The sequence below is a fragment of the Myxine glutinosa genome, chromosome 8 (genome assembly GCF_964187855.1).
Source record: "Myxine glutinosa chromosome 8, kmMyxGlut1.1, whole genome shotgun sequence".
NCBI classification, from domain to species: Eukaryota; Metazoa; Chordata; class Myxini; order Myxiniformes; family Myxinidae; genus Myxine; species Myxine glutinosa.
In genome coordinates this window covers 111,525,916-111,541,671 of record NC_136268.1, presented here as the reverse complement: position 1 = coordinate 111,541,671, position 15,756 = coordinate 111,525,916, and the positions used below count along the sequence as shown (strand labels likewise).

The following is a 15,756-nucleotide window of genomic DNA, read 5'->3' as shown; positions in this document are numbered from 1 at the left end:
TATACGATCAGTAGAAGCTGAGATATTGTCCGTTTCGTACCTATTCGTGGCCATTTTGAATTTAGCAGATACCGGCCACCAGGGGGGTGCGCCAACTTGTAGCCAGTGGTTTTTGAAAATCCCGTGCCCGGCCCAAACATCGTGCCAAATTTCAAAAAGGTGTCACAAAGTGCACGATTCCGACATGTTCCTCCCCCGCCATAAGGATGTTTGGTGAAATCTGATCATGAATGTCAACAGAAGTCACGTGACTTGACAGAATAGTAGAGGGCCGGCCAATATGCCTAATAATAAATAAAAAAAAAAAAAAAAAAAAAAAAAGAGGCCTAATTAAGGAGTTTAACTGCTTCGTCTGCAAGAAAATTTTCATTGCTACTAGACGTTATGTCCATATATGGAGAACATCACCAGGATAATGGAGAAGGTGGATCAGACTCGGCAACGGTTGCGAGAGTGAGATGTGCATGGAAGGAGTTTCAGGAACTGAGTGGCGTGCTGACGAGGAGGGGAGTTTCGTTGAAGCTGAAGGGAAAGGTGTATGCTGCATGTGTGAGAAGTGTTATGATTTATAGGAGTGAGACATGGGTAATGAGCATAGAGCAGCAACGAAGGCTGGAAAGGGTGGAAATGCGAATGGTTCGGTGGATGTGCGGAGTATCGTTGAGAGAGAGGAAGACAAATGCTGAATTGCGAAAGATGATGGGAAAAGAGCCTGTGATTGATGCTGTGAAGAGGAACAGGTAGAGATGGTTTGGTCATGTGTTGAGGAAGGATGAAAGTGACTGGTTGAGAAGAGTGATGGAAATGAATGTAGAAGGAAGCAGATGACGGGGAAGACCGAGAAAGACTTGGCTAAAGATGGTGGAAGAAGAAATGCGGGCAAGGGGGTTAACAAGGAGAGATGCAGAAAATAGGGCAAAATGGAGAAGATTGTCATGGGGGCCGCAAGGCTAACCCCCTCTCTAGCAGGGAAAATGGCCTTAAAATGCATGTTGTTGTGTTGTTGTATCACCAGGGTGAATGTAGATCCAGGAAGTGGTGCAATTTTATTATTTCCCTTGATAAATGAAAACATGAATGGCAACTACAATACAACACAGGCTGGTTTCAGTGTATTTATATCAAATGTAGTGTTTAACTTTTTAACTGTTTAACAAATATAGTGCAAATTACTACTATTTATTTACGACCTTGTATACAAAACAAACAAAAAAAAACTTCAGGGTTGCAATCTGATTTATATGACACAAATATAAAAGTGAATCCATAATTTGAGAATTTTAGAAATTCAAACATCATTTTTGTGTTTTAAAGTGAATGAATGATCCAACACGCTGGAGAATTCTACGACTGATTACATTTACAAATAAATATTTCGCAAAAAGTTTGAAATTTCTCCGGTCTGAATGATTTTACAATTTAAATAGTCTGAAATGCTTTCTTTTTAATGACATCTAGAATTAGAAGTGTGTATTAATGTCTCCGTAACCATATGTAATGTGAAAATCTTCTCACAACAATCCTTATGACTATCCCTTACATTAACCAAGGAAGTCAGTACCTTAATGTAAACTACTGTAATCAAGATAACAAAGGAGATCAAGAAGGTGAAATATCAAAGGAACCCTTGTATGGGATCATCTGGTATGAAGACGAGAACAACACTATTTCCTCTCACCTTCATTAGCTCCTGTAAGACTTATTACAACTGGTATGACCAATAAAACGAAGCCATCGATTCCAAACACAGGTGGTGTGGAGCATCCGATCTCCCGCAAATATGTCACCTTTTGCAACAAAGAGCTATCACAGGTAATGTCTCAAATGCTTGCTCATCAGACAGGGTTACATTGTCTCTTCAGTTCATTCTGAAGGATTCAAATATGAATGAGATAATCTTCAGAATCGGTGTTTGGTGTGTGTTCCAGCACTCTGTTGGCCCCACGTTTCAATGTCACATAAACGTGCATCACAGCAGATATTGTCGTCTTTCCGACATCCACACCTTCTGGTAACACAATCGCTTTTACAGCCGCAGTTTGATAATGTTAAGAGGGCTTTTGGAGCTGGTGATGCTGCTCGATACTGCACTGTGGCATTTGACCAAATGTAAGCCTGGTAGTTGGCACGCTTCGTATGCTGCTTCAAAGCATCCATTATGGGAGGCAGTTTTTCACCTGTCTTGTATTTTTTGCAAACACGTCATAACGAACGGTATCTAGGGATGCCTCGTCTTTCCCAGAGTACATAATGGACACAAGAGATACATATGCCACTTCAGTTACAGGGTCTATCCAAGTTACATCTTTACCAAGATCCTAAGTCCACCCATCAGTCCCAGGTGCTCTGAAACTGTCTTACTTCATCCACCTTTCCTTCCCAATCCACTGAAGACTCATGTCGAGTCGCATCCGCTGAAAGCTGAATGGAAGACAATAGCAGCTACATGAATATCTTCTCCTAGTTTTCCTAGTGCGGCACTGGAGCTAATTCGTACTTCAAAAGGTTCCACAAGTCCACATCTCAAAATTGACCAATGACTGCCAGTTTACAATATCCATCATCTCCATTGCTTGCTTTCTCTTGATTTTTCATGGGCCCTTGAGGCTGAAAAATGATTTCAGGCCTGGTTTTTTTGATAGGGTCAAAGAAGTCTATTACCAGTTTGCAACCTGTCAGATATGAAGTCTTTCATCAAAATCGTTCCATTCTCTCGCTTTATTGAGAGATTGTCACATTGTATCTGGAGCCACTGCAGATGTAGCAATATTTGCAAGTGGTTGTTTGTTCTGTGGGGTTGTTGTCTTGTCAATTTCAAAGGGATTTATCATTCTTTCAGAAACTGAGGTCACTATGGCTTTGACTGCAGATTCATCCGTATGTATGCGCTTTACAGTAGTTTATTTGTGGGTGGCATTTGAATATTTAACAATGTTTAACAATACCACTCATCTCCATTGTCATCGCTGTAACAGCTGCCTTTATGTGTGAAGTCAAGTATACTTTCCACAGTTCTTATTGAGAGATCTTCAATGGCCATATCATGCCATATTCCACTGAATGGCCGTTCAGACTCGTGCACTGCTGCCCTGTGTGCTCGGCAGTGCTTCATAGATCTGTGAACTTTCCTCCTTGAGTCGATGACCCTCTGCTTCATTGACAGATCCCCATCTGGCATAATTCTGGTTTGATGACAAATATGATAATGGGGTCTGGCATTTGACAGAAATATGATACAGCTCAGATCCTGATCTCTATCTCTCTCTCTCTCTCTCTCTCTCTCTCTCTCTCTCTCTCTCTCTCTCTCGCTCTCTCTCTCTCTCTCGCTCTCGCTCTCTCGCTCTCTCTCACCCTCGCTCTCTCTCTCTCTCTCTCTCTCTCTCTCTCCCACCCTCGCTCTCTCTCACTCACCCTTTCCCTCTCGCTCCCCCTCTCACTCTTTCCCTCTCACTCTTTCCCCCTCGCTCTCTCACTCGCTCATTCTCACTCGCTCACTCTTTCCCCCTCACTCGCTCACTCTTTCCCCCTCACTCTCTCACTCTTTCCCCCTCGCTCTCTCTCCTCTCTATCGCTCTCTCTGCCCCTATCTATCCCTCTCCCCCTCCCTTACCCCCTCCTTCACTCTCTCCCCCATTCTTTTTCAAAATAAGACAAATTTCAAATTATCTTCCTTTTGCATATGATCAAATTTTATTTTAGAGAATGTATTGTTCTGTTTCCTCTTTCCTTTCATTCTTTTCTTAACCTCTTAATTATCAATGACAGGTTCAATACGTTTTTTATGGGATATTGCCCACCACAAAACCAGGAGGCCACTCGAGGTGGGGGCTACACAAAGAAAACAAAAGCAGAACAACCAACCCTTGGATTGAAACAAGACAAATGTAAAAGTTGTCTCTTCACAGAACAAAAAGGGCTGGGAGGGGTTAACTAGTCTGCTTCGAGACAACAGTGCCTCTACCCCCATTAATTCCATGTTGGCCCTTAATTCCAAGTCATGTTAATGTTATTTCTCTCTACACTCACTCAGGCATCAATTCCATGTTGGCCTATATATTTATTATTTCTCTTTTTAGCAAATTAAAAACAAAAGGGGGGAGCATTCAGAATCAAAATTTGAAATAGACAACTCACTCGAACATCATTCCATGTATGTCGCCACATCCTCGACAGAAAATTGTAGCTACCCTAGGATTGTGTTTACTTGTAAATCACTTCACCATCGCAGACAGGTCAGTGATCTCTCTGTCTTCTACCGACTCCTTTCTAGTCTTGCATCATGCTCTTTCCTAACAACCCCTCACCCCCAATCCAGGTTTCTGCAGGATGCGCACAGTCCACCATCAACCCCTTCTGGTGAAACTACCTAAATCCAGGATCACTAGCCACCTCCACTCATTTGTTTCTTTTCATCTCACCTCTGTTCGCCTCCCTCTGTATTGGCCTTTGGCTCTGCTGTTGATGCTTCCCATCTCTCTCTCTCTCTCTCTCTGCTGTTCCTGACAACTTTATTTCTTTAAAAAAAATATTGCAACACTTTCAAGATCTTTATCCACCCGAGCAATAGTCTTACCCCACATGGGCCTAACACCTGACAACAATGAAAATTTTCTAGCAGATGAAGTACCCAAGACCACCAGAAATCACATCTGGCCCCTGGCCGAGAGAAGTGAAAATGAATGATCGTTTTAAGGCCATTTTCCCCACTAGAGCAGGGGTTAGCTTTGCGGGCCCCATGACAATCATGGTTCCCTGTTTGAGGCAATGCTTTTATGGCCAGATGCCCTTCCTGACACCAACTCTTGGTCGCCTCTTACGATGCGCAGGGATACGGTGTACCTATCCTAAATCGGGGTAAACACCGGGATCATTCATCCCAGCAAGCTTGTACTCAATTTGCCGACCTCGGAAGGATGACAGGCTGAGTCAACCCCCCTGGCGTAAATTCAGCGATCGACCGGGATTCGAACCCAGGATCCTCGGATCCCAAGCCGGCACCCTAACCGCTAAGCCAACACCAGGCTTCAACACCTGGCCTAGAGAAGTAGATAACTATAATAGATAATGGTTCATCGACGTTCATTATCGACGTTCAGAGTAAAACCACTGACCTACCAGACTCAAATGAGATTCTCTAACCACAATGCACAAGGTTTTTACAGCAAAGCTCTGACAATCCGGCAATCTTGCAAGCTAAAATCTACTTCCCTTTATGGCTTTAACATTTGGTAATATGTGTGAAATTACCAGCATTACGGATAGAATGACAATAAAAACAAACAATGGCAAATGTTTTAGTTTCAAAATTTTAATGTGAAAACGTTTTTTTGTAGAAAAAATAACTTTAAATTATTTTACATGAACAATAAAATAAATATAAAACTACAGATAACTTCACTGGTTGACAGTTTCTATCACGTTGGGAACCCTTTACAGGCCCCCTCGTATCCCATACAGAGGTCACATGGTTACTTAAACTTTATTCCACGTGAAGTTTGATTTCCTCAGAGCAATTCCGATTGCCAGAAAATCCTAATTTGTTGCATTCAGAAATTCCGATTTTATTAGGCTGTTAGCAATTGCTCAGTGTGCATTCAGGATGATCCAACGTCCATTAGGCATTTGCACCCCGAGCGCCCACTGCTGGTCATGCTTTCAATAATTCGTGGAGACCAGTTTGTGATTCCAACACAGATGTGGTTACACAGAACGACTGTGGTTTCGTTTGGGTTGTGGAATTGCTGTGCGTCAGAGACGGTAGGTATGGGATGGAGGGGTGACACGTCCATACAAGTAAACACAATCCTCGGGTAAACACAATTTTCTCAGTTTGTAAAGGAAATGTCACATGAATCACACGCAACGACAGTGGTTCAAATATTTATATTTCAATAGCCTTGCTGTGAGTCTGGCTTAAGACACTCCAATTTCGATCCTCTTGCACGTTTATACAAAACACGTGAAAGGTACACGAATCACTATTAAGGGATAGTCATGGGATCGTTAATGTAAGGGATAGTCATGGTGATATGAAAGATACTCTTATAACCTGTTTTTGTAGGGGCGATAACATATAGGCTCCATTAGGATCCACCAGCAGTTACAAGGAGTACGATTTGGGCAGCAAAGTTTTGAGTCTGAACAATAAATGACCAGATATAGAGTTTGGAGTTGGAATTGATTTGATTTCTTTCATTAAACACTCTCAGTCCAGTCAATCAATCTTTATTTTAACCTCAAAAATATCGCAAGACAATTTCTTTCTTGTGGAACATGTAGACGGATATTGCCTAAATAATATATTAAAAGTCGAGAAAAGTTTTGGCTGCAGAAAATATAAAAGACCGAAATTCTTGTTTTTTTAATGACCTAATATTAAATAAAAACATGAGCTGCACATAGCTTCAATGAAATTTGTCTGTACCCAAGAAAAGCACTTTGGATCAGAGGCAGTTCTCACATTTGACCAGAGACCTTGATGGAAATCCCTGACAATCATCTCCAACGAACCGGCAAACATTGAGCGACCTGCAGTCAGTTGTGTTGCGACAAGGAGGTTTACACATATAAATGAGCTTTCTGAGATCCATCAGCAACCTTATGGCTTCTTTAGGCCTCTATGAACTTCTTCAAACTGTATATGCTTCAAATGGAGTTGGACACATAGTGACTGGGATGTCTGTATCAAAGGCTGTCAGAGAACACTTCTTGATCGACACAGCCCTCAATGCTATGTTGTTGTTAATGTGTTGCCCCAGTTAGTTCTGGTTCAATGCTATAACAACATCAATGCTATAACAACATCAATGCTATATTGTTAACAAAACTGTTCAATATTCCAGGATTTGAGGGAAATAAGTGTTGAGACATTAGAAAACACTGCCACATTAGACAATGACGAAGCTCAAGGAATAAGCAGTACTGTGTTGGAAACTGTTCAAAATTGTGGACACAAACTACCTCAAGCATCATGTAATGCACAACCAATATAACTGCAGATGGCTCGTCAGAAACAACTCAGCGATATGAAAAACAAGAAAGAGCAATCAGAGATTGCAGACCCTCCCCTGGACGTGTTTTCAGTGGTTTTTAAGGCTTTTGTGTTCATACAAATATGGCGGCCGAACCACGTGACCGATGACGTCGTCATTATATTTTTGTCCACCAATTTATCCCTAGACAAGAAATTTCATCTTGATCAGATGAAGTTTTGTACTTGTCTCATTATGACGTCATAATGGAGGAACCTATGAGATCCTCATTAAAATATGTTATTCCACATGGAGAGTTCTTTACAATGATCCATGTCTCAATTTTTTCTATGCAGTGCTTTCGGAGAAATAGAGGTGCGAAGTTTTTCAGCTTTTCCAAGATAGCGCCCATACCACGTGACCTATGACGTCATTCAAAAATAATTATCTTTCGCCCATACCACGTGAGCTATGACGTCATTCAAAAATAATTATCATTCTAAAAAATTATACAGGTGGAGATGCACCTATGGTGAAAATTTCCTGTCAATCGGACCAACCGTTGAAGAGAAAATTATATTTATTCTGTGCGGACAAACAAACAAACAGACGAACAGACAAATGAAAAATCACTCATAGAGCAACACAAATGCCAAAAGAGAACAAAGCAGAATGGCACTCAGTAGAGCATCCTTTTGACTTCACAAAGAATTGGTGGTTGAATTCAGTTAGATGATGTGAAAATCCAATTCAAATTTCAAGTGAATCGAATGAAAATTGAGGATTTTAGAAATTCGAAATTGTTGTTGACCTTTGGCCTATGTTGCTCTTTTGGCCTATGGTGATCTCAAAAATAGTTGGTGGGTGAATTCAGTTTGCTGATATGAAAATCCTATTCAAATTTCAAGTCAATCGGATGAAAATTGAGGATTTTAGAAATGCGAAAAAAGTGGTTGACCTTTTGGCCTGTGCTGATCTCAAAAATAGTTGTTTTTTTTGGGGTTTTTTTGTATACTGAATCGAGGCTCGTGAAAGAGCTGACATTTACTGCACAAACAAATCAACCAGACAAACAAAATATATAAAAAGAGGGACCGGAAGACAAGATGGGGGAGAGAAGGGGCAGCACACAAACACAACATTTGAGAGCAGGGAGATGTGTGGGAGGGAGAGGGCTTGGGGGGAGGAGGCGTGGGAAGTTGGGGTGGGGGGGTGGGAGGAGTATAAAACACAAGGACACCAAGGACTTCCAGGACAGAAGTTGGTATTTCAAAAAAGTGGAATTGGGGTGAAATTAGCGGGGGTAGAAAAGATCAAGGTTTTGGATGGGGGAAGATAAGAGATGGTGGTGAACAGCTGTTTTAAAGACCTGGAGGGTGGAATGGGATTGAAGAGAGTGAGGGAGTTTGTTCCAGAGGTGGGAGAAAAGAGGAATGAAGGAGTGAAGGTGAGCAGAGAGTCTTGATTTTGGCAGTTTAACCACAAGAGGGTTGCATTCAGAGTTGTTGGTTGAATTCAATTCGCCGATATGGAAATCCTATTCAAATTTCAAGTCAATCGGATTAAAATTGAGGATTTTAGAAATTTGAAAAAAAGTGGTTGACCTTTGGCCTATATTGACCTTTTGACCTCAAAAATATATAGGATGTTGTCGGATCACGAACTCTAACATTTGGTGATGTTTCGCGAAGATCGGTTTAGAATTGTGACCTGTAGGCAAGTATAATTGAGCGGACAGACAAACAAACACAAACCGGAGTGATCAACATACTTGCAAAAAAAAAAAAAAAATTGCCAAGTAACAAACAAACACACACACAAACCGGAGTGATCAACATACTTGCAAAAATTTTTTTTTTTTTCCCAAGTAAGAAACAACCAACCAATTTACTTGAAAAATCTTCGATTTTGCAAGTAACAGACGGACTCAAATGCAATACCCTCTCCTCAGGCGGAGATAACTACTGAGTGAGGACATTTCTGCAGAATTAGTCTGTGAAGAGAATATCCTTGACAAAAATCAACGAAAAGTTTGTGAGGGGGAAGCAGGCACTCAGCCATCTTTGCACTGCATCTATTTGGCTTTATCACATGGAAATGAAAGACATGCAATGCAGTACTGCACAGATTCATTAAAGCATAACATGCAGAAAATTGCCATCGACATATCCAATATGTGAAAGATATGCTGCCTTTTTTCTGCCTCAGGACACAACTTCTTTGTAAAATCAGCTTACATCTACTTGCAATTTATACAAAATCTTGAGAAAGAACATCCAGATGACAACAAGTGCTTTGAAGCTGGACGCCCTGTAATTTTGGACAAGTTATCGCTTTTGCTTGCCTCCACATCTTGTTATTACCTCCGCCACCGAAGGTCATGTTTTCACGTTGCGGACAAATTTATGGACAAATTCAGACGAAACTTTATGGCCAGATTGAGTCTTAGGCAAGGACGATTTGATTCGATTTTGGTGAACATCCGGCTCCTGATCCGGATACTAGACTTTCTTTCTAAGTGATTTTTCACCATTGAGTGAGTTTCCTATCGGGAGTTCTCCCATGACAAGGCCAATAAAGCCACTCAAAGGTGGCATTTACAAAATATAAATTGTGGGTAGGGGAATTACTGGGAAAAGAGATACCTATTCACATCTCTCTTAAATTGGGAAAGGTTGTATGTTGCTGGAAAACAGGATGCAGGTAGAGAATTCCAGAGTTTGGCAGTGCATGTGAAAAACCTGGAGGAGTATCTTGGAAACACAAACAGTGTGCGGGTGGGCAGAGGCTGCCAAACGTGTAGAGCGCGTGAAGGTATGTAAAGGAGGGGAAAGTATAGTGAAGGGCCCTTTGACCCTTTGAGCATCTTCCATTATAGTACCTGTAGAAGTAAAGAGACAGAGAGGCCACAGATCGTCAAACCCAGAGAGGTTCCAGAGATTATGCCAGATCATGGCGTTCCAGGTTAACAACTTGTCAATGAATTCTGTCAAGAAGGAACAGAAGATGAGTCGGAGCACCCCCCCAGATGTGACTACAGTATTCCATGACTGGACGTATGGTGGTCTTGTAATGGTCGAGAGAAGTCTTGGAAGGAAGTATCGGCGAGGCCGATACAAACAGCCAAGTCACTGGGAGGCTTTTTCAGCAATGCCAGAAATTCACTTATCCCAACCAATGTGAGAAGTGATGTCCAGACCAAGAATACAGATGCCATCAAGTTATTGTAATGGTGTTCGGTCCATAACAATGTCATGAAAAGAGGGGGATCTTGACCAGGACACAAAACACAGGTGGGTCTTCTTTTGATTGATGCTGATGAACCAGTCTTTTCCCCAGTTACTGATATTCTCAAGGTCCCAATTTCGATTGACGCTGGCTTGAAGGCGGAGTGGTGCAAGCAGCGAGCCAGGATAAGTAGTGTGGCTACACAAACGTCTAGCAGAGATGAAATGCTGTTGGGCAGGTCATTTATGTAAAGCAGAAACAAAGAAGGCCCAAAACACAGAGCCCTGAGGAACACCTGTATTAATGTTATGGGCTGCAGTGGATTGACCCTCATGTCCCACAAAAACTTGACAATCTCTGAGAAAGTCTGAAATTATTGCAAGCAAAGTGACAAGAGATACCATATGACTTTAGTTTGTGAATGAAACCCTCGTGCTAATCTTTATCAAAGGCCTTGGAGATGTCAAAGGCTACAAGAATGGCCTTGCCATGCCGAATAATGGGCCTGGTTCACTTGTTCAGTTATGAAGGAAAGAACATCACAAGTAGACCGGAAATTAAGGAATTCATACTGAACGTCAGTTAGGAGATTGTGCTCTTCCAAGGAAGTGGAAGTGGTGTTTGCGACAAAAAGGGTTGGCGGCAGGAAGGGCATCCGGCCGTAAAACATTGCTTCAAAAAGGAGACCGAAAAACAACAACAACCACGGCCCCCGAAAAAGGCCAACCCCCGCTTGCGGGGGAAAAAATGGCCTCTAAAGGTGGTTTTTTTCAAGGAAGTCATAAGCTGCTGGTTGATGAGGCATTCAAATAATTTGCTCATAATGGGAAGACGGCTGATTGCCTGTCGTTGGATGGATCAGATTTATTTCCAGAGCCTTTAAATGCAGGTACAACTGATGCCAACTTCCAGCAAGGTGAAAACCGACTTTGACAGGCATAGGTTGTACAGTTTTGAGAGAATAGGGGGCAATTCTTGGAAGCCCATCTTCAGAACAATTGCAGGGATACGATATGGTCCAGTAGCTTTTGAAATGTCCAGCCCTCGGATGACTTTCCTAACTTTCTGAGGAGTGATAATGGCAGTGGATACATAAATGTCCAAAAAGATGGAGCCAAAAACGATATATGGCACGATATTAAAAAAGGTTATGGACAAGTTATGACAAAACTTGGTGGATGAGTTGGGTAGGTTACAAGAACAAGCCGATTAGATTCGAGTTCAGATCCGGAACCAGATCTGACCTATCAGTGAGCTACAAAACGTAAACTGTTCAGTCTGTCGGAGGTATGCCCTATACTGAGTGCCGTTCTCGGCTTGTGACGAGGTTTACTTTCTCATTCTCGGCTTACTTTCTTGAATAAACAAAATACAACTAGGGCGAAGTCTATGGCACGCCATTGCAAACCCCCATATTTCCCAAAGTGCCAAGGTTGAAAAATTGCAGGGTTCAACCAGGAATGACGCAGTATCAAATTTTGAGTTAAAATATTGTTTTAACCCCTGTGGCCCTAAGTCTTCACCCCCTGGGGAGAGGCGGCATTCACCAGGGGTCAAATCAAAAAAATCGTTACATATTTCATGTACACCCCCAATGTTGATTGCATATACAATGTTTCATTAAATTGTGACCGTAATTGCATTTTTTGGTCCCGTTTTGGTCCCGTCTTTGACCCCGTTTTACAAAAATGTCTAAAAATGTGACCCACCCCAGGGGGCTGGGCCAAAAATTATATTGCTGTCGCACCTTGTTGCCATGTGGTGTTCATATAGCTACCAAGTTTTGTGAATTTCTGCATAGCCGTTTAGGAGGAGATAGCACGACAGATGAACAGACAGATGGATGGACAGACAGATGAGGTGATTCCAATATCTTCCCGTTTTTTAAAAAGTTTTTTTTTTAACATGGGGAAAATGAACAACCAGCTGTATGATATCATTACGATTTTGAGGGTTATATAACAATGTTGGAACTGTTGGATAATCTTTAATTTAACTCATTTTTCATGGTTTATGCTGGGATTTCGCATCTATTTGGTTATACTGTATTTAATTAAATCCCCATTTTGCAGAGAGACATGCATATGGGATGAAAATCAAATGCCCAAATCAATTGTCTTTTATGAGAGGCAAATGGTGGTGGCAGTGGTTCGTATTGTTATGAATTTTGGGGTAGAGTGATATATACATCAGGTAGATCTGTATAGGTATCATGCTCCAATTGTCGTGATAGGGAACCCCACATATAATAAGTTTGTTTTGGTGGTTTGTTCGCGTAAGTGTATATTTGTGGTCATACAAGGATGGCCTTGTGTTAAATAGAGTAGGGATTATGTTAATTCCCCTGTGTGTGAGACCTGGTGATCTATCCTTTGTCCCGTATGGCACTACACCTTAGACCCTAGGTAGGCCCAATAGCAGCGCACACACTAATTAAATCCCCCCAACAATAAAACTAACCGGAACACGGATGACACACTTGGACTGACAACCCCGACTTGGCAGACACACAATGCTCAGGCAGGCTGAGGCCACACCCACCTCGCGATGGATTGGACGAAGTGTTTGATGGGGGGATCACACCATTGGTAGCGAGGGGCAATTAGCATGCAGCTGAAGCCCAGAGACAAGAAGGAGACAGCTGATTGGCCAAGAGGAGATTATAAAAAGGTGAAGAGAAACCGACATTTTCCTCTGCTTCTTCCTTCTTGTTTGGACCTCCCTCTGGTTCTGATTCCCTTCGTGCCCGGACGTCCTTCTCCTCGCTTTAGCCTCTCTTCCCTTCTTCTCCTGCTGCCCCTTACTCCTTCCTCCGCCATCGACTCTCTCCTTTGGTTCCGGACATCGTGAGCGATTGCGCGTGGAAGAGGGCGGCTTGCCACTGGAACACCACAAAGCCGGGGTGAGCGGGACGCCCGGTGAAGCCTAGCAGCGCGCGAGCGAGGCGGATTGAGGCCTACTTCCCGCCAACACCGGAGTGCGCGCTTGGACTGGACGATCGCTGGCAAGGCGCCGATTGAGTTGAGTGCACGATAAATCACACAATGGTGCTTTTCATTTAAATATCCCCTTGTGTGTTTGATACGTCTGGTGTGGGAGCGCTCTGAATAGGAACCATGGTTATTTAACCAGCGCGTTTCATTGTTATCAGGTTCCGTAAAATAAACTTGTCTATTTTTGTACATTCTAATTCCGTTTTCGGTTGAGTTACTTTCCTGCAGGATTGAAGCCTGCCGCGCGGGACTGACAGGTAAATGCTTCCCGCTTCTTCTTCTTCTCTCTTCTTCCCGTGCTTGTATAGTGAAATCCGTATTTGAACTGAATGCCTTTGGAGTTAAAGCTGGCTTTGGCTATCCGTGATTTCCCCGGTATTAACCAATGGGGTGTTACACGACATTATGTAGCCTGTGGGTGCTTGGCTGCATCATTTTGTGGGGCCTCGGAAGGATCTGAGCCCCAGCCCCAGGCTGAGTCAACCCACGTGGTGTTAATTAATCGGCCGACAGGGGCTCAAACTCACGAACCCGAAGATCTCCAGCCAGCCACCTTAACCGTGAAGTCAACACCAGGTTTCGAGTCAAATAAAAGTCAATGATTGTAACTGTAAAATAAACATTCTTTTACAAAAATTCATTTTGGTTCTTGATGCCATGCACCATCTATACTTATGTACCAGTAGGTCAATATGGGGGAACTTCACGACCCTTGGTGTACATTTTCCCTCTCACAAGCACTAGCAGAGTACATGCCTCACAAGCGATCTTGTTCCAAGCACGCAACACGTTCTTCTTACACGTACCTTTTTTGGGCAGTGTATAGGCAACTAACGCCTCGCTCCTGAAAAAAAACAAATACAAAAAGTTTTAATTAAAACAAAAGCCGCGTCGATGTTACACAATGCCTAGATGCAGCTGTGCCTATAACGTCGATGTTATAGGCACAGGACATTCCTATTGATTCGATTACTTGATGTTATTTTTGTGCAAAGTGAAAATATATCTCGGCAATTTCCCGTGTGTGGCGACGAATTTTTAATATATCTCGGCATTTTCCCGTCTGTTATTTCAGGCGGTGTATGACTGACCATGCCGCGATTTAAAATATATATATCTCGGCAATTTCCCGTGTGTGGCGACACGTGAACGAAGCTATGCTCCTCTCTCCACATTATTGTGACGACGTATAAATTAAATATTTCATCGTGACGATTGTCATCAAATGGACGAATTTTTAATATATCTCGGCATTTTCCCGTCTGTTATTTCGGGCGGTGTATGACTGACCATGCCGCGATTTAAACAAAATATATATATCTCGGCATTTTCCCGTCTGTTATTTCGGGCGATGTATGACTGACCATGCCGCGATTTAAAAAATATATATCTCAATGGACTTGAAGTTACAGGCCTTTGAGAATTCATTTCGTTCTATAAAGGGCAACTTTCATCGGATTTTCTTCCCGTTTTTTTTCAACCGAGTCTAAAACTATGTTAGCGACTGTGAAAAATGAAATGATATATCGAATTTGATTTGAAATAAAACTGTGTGAGAGAGGAAGACACCATGGGCCTACAAAACAGGCCTCAAAGCTATGCGAGTTAATAAAATGGTGGATATTTGTTTATATGAAGCCTCTCCCAGAATGGGTGGAGCTATGGTTCCCAGAATGGCTGGAGCTTTGAGGTTTTGTGTTCTCTGCAAGAACAAGAACAAGAAGAACAACAACAATAGCAGAGGGCACTCGATGACCAGCGTCTGCGACGCGGCTAAAAAACAAGTACAAAAAGTTTTAATTAAAACAAAAGCCGCGTCGATGTTACACAATGCCTAGATGCAGCTGTGCCTATAACGTCGATGTTATAGGCACAGGACATTCCTATTGATTCGATTACTTGATGTTATTTTTGTGCAAAGTGAAAATATATCTCGGCAATTTCCCGTGTGTGGCGACGAATTTTTAATATATCTCGGCATTTTCCCATCTGTTATTTCAGGCGGCGTATGACTGACCATGCCGCGATTAAAAAAAAAAAAATCTTGGCAATTTCCCGTGTGTGGCGACACGTGAACGAAGCTATGCTCCTCTCTCCACATTATTGTGACGACGTATAAATTAAATATTTCATCGTGACGATTGCCATCAAATGGACGAATTTTTTAATATATCTCGGCATTTTCCCATCTGTTATTTCAGGCGGTGTATGACTGACCATGCCGCGATTTAAAAAAAATATATCTCGGCAATTTCCCGTATGTGGCGACACGTGAACGAAGCTATGCTCCTCTCTCCACATTATTGTGACGACATATAAATTAAATATTTCATCGTGACGATTGTCATCAAATGGACGAATTTTTAATATATCTCGGCATTTTCCCGTCTGTTATTTCGGGCGGTGTATGACTGACCATGCCGCGATTTAAACAAAATATATATATCTCGGCATTTTCCCGTCTGTTATTTCTGGCGGTGTATGACTGACCATGCCACGATTTAAAAAAAAAAAGCTTAATGGACTTGAAGTTACAGGCCTTTGAGAATTCATTTAGTTCTATA

The 15,756-nt window shown here is 42.1% G+C and overlaps 1 long non-coding RNA gene across 1 annotated transcript; it reads right to left on the bottom strand.

The window, feature by feature from the left end:
* Positions 1 to 5,288: 5,288 nt before the first annotated feature.
* On the bottom strand, positions 5,289 to 14,024 carry LOC137432857 (uncharacterized). Its single transcript, XR_013624225.1, has 2 exons — positions 13,873 to 14,024; positions 5,289 to 5,741 (listed from the first exon to the last, which is right to left on the bottom strand). It is a non-coding gene; the product is annotated as an uncharacterized LOC137432857 (long non-coding RNA).
* Positions 14,025 to 15,756: the final 1,732 nt, after the last annotated feature.